Below are 1,714 nucleotides of genomic sequence, written 5' to 3' on the forward strand. Positions count from 1 at the left end.
GAAATATCCTCAGATAAAAACTAGAAAGAAGATTTCTGAGAAACTTCTTTTTGATCTGTGTATTCATCTCAGAGAGTTACACTGGTATTTTCATTTAGATGTTTTCTAAAACATTTTTCCTGGAATGTACAATGGGATATTCCAGAGCACCTTGATGAATATGGTGAAAAGGGAAATATCCTCAGACAAAAACTAGAAACAAGCTTTCTGAGAAACAGCTATGTGATGTGTGAATTCATCTCACAGAGTTACATTGTTCTTTGTATTGAGCAGTGTGCTTACACTGTTTTCTTGGAATCTGCAATCCGATATTTCAGAGCACATTGAAGCTAATGGAGAAAAGGAAATATCCTCATATAAAAACTAGAAGGAAGCCTTCTGAGAAACTTATTTTTGAAGTGCGAATTCATCTCACAGAGTTAGACCAGCATTTTCATTGAAAAGCTTGCTAACACTTTTTTCTTGGAATCTGTGATGGGATATTCCAAAGTACATTGAGGAATATGGTGAAAAGGGAAACATCCACAGATAAAAACTAGAAATAAGCATTCTGAGAAACAGCTTTGTGATGTGTAAATTCATCTCCCAGAGTTACACTGTATTTTGCATTGAGAAGTATGCTTACACTCTTTTCATGCAATCTACAATCTGATATTTAGGAGCACATTCAACCTTATAGAGACAAAGGAAATATCCTCATATGAAAACCAGAAAGAAGCTTTCTGAGAGATGACTTTCTGATGTGTAAATTCATCTCACAGAGGCACACTGTTCTTTTCATTGAGCAGTTTGCCAACTCTGTTTTTTTGCAATCTGATAGGGGATATTTTGGAATGCTTTGAAGCTTATGGTAACAAAGGAAATATCCTCATATAAATCTAGAGAATCTTTCTGAGAAACTGCTTTGTGAATTGTAAATTCATCTCACAGGGTTACACGATTCCCTTCATGGATCAGTGTGCTAGCACTGTTTTTGGGCAATCTGAGGAAGGATATTTTGGATTGTATTGAAGCCAATGGTGACTAAGGAAACATCCAAAGAAAAACTCAAGAAAGAAGCTTTCTGAGAAATTTCCTTGTGATGTGCTAATTAATATCACAGAGTTGCACTTTTCTTTTGATGGAGCAGTTGCTAACACTGTTTTCGTGGAAACTGCAAAGGGACATTTGGGAGTGCAATGAGGCCTATGGTGAAAAAGCCAATATCATCAGATAAAAACTATAAAGGAGTTTGCTGAGAAACTGCTTTGTGATGTGTGAATTCATCTCATAAAGGTACACTTCTCTTTTCATTAAGCAGTTGGTTAACTCTGTTGTTGGGGAATCTGCTATGGGTTATTTCATAGCGGATTGAAGCATGGGGTGACCATGAAATATCCTCAGACAAAAGAAAAAGAAAATTTCGGAGAAACTGCTTTTGGATCTGTGAATACATCTCACAGATTTACAAGATTCTTTTCATGAAGCAGTTTGTGAGCACCTTTCCTGGGGAATGTGAGAGGGGATATTTTTATCACATTGAAGGTTTTGGTGACAAAGGAACTAACCTCAGATAAAAACAAGGCAGAAACTTTCTAAGAAAGTTCTTTGTGTTGTGTCAATTAATCTCACAGTTACACAGTTCTTTACATTGAGCTGTTTGAAAACACTTTTTTCGTGGAATCTGCATTAGGCTATTTGGGAGACATTGAAGGTTATTGTGACAAAGGAATTA

The sequence above is a fragment of the Colobus angolensis genome, unplaced genomic scaffold, assembly GCF_000951035.1.
Source record: "Colobus angolensis palliatus isolate OR3802 unplaced genomic scaffold, Cang.pa_1.0 Scaffold348, whole genome shotgun sequence".
NCBI classification, from domain to species: Eukaryota; Metazoa; Chordata; class Mammalia; order Primates; family Cercopithecidae; genus Colobus; species Colobus angolensis.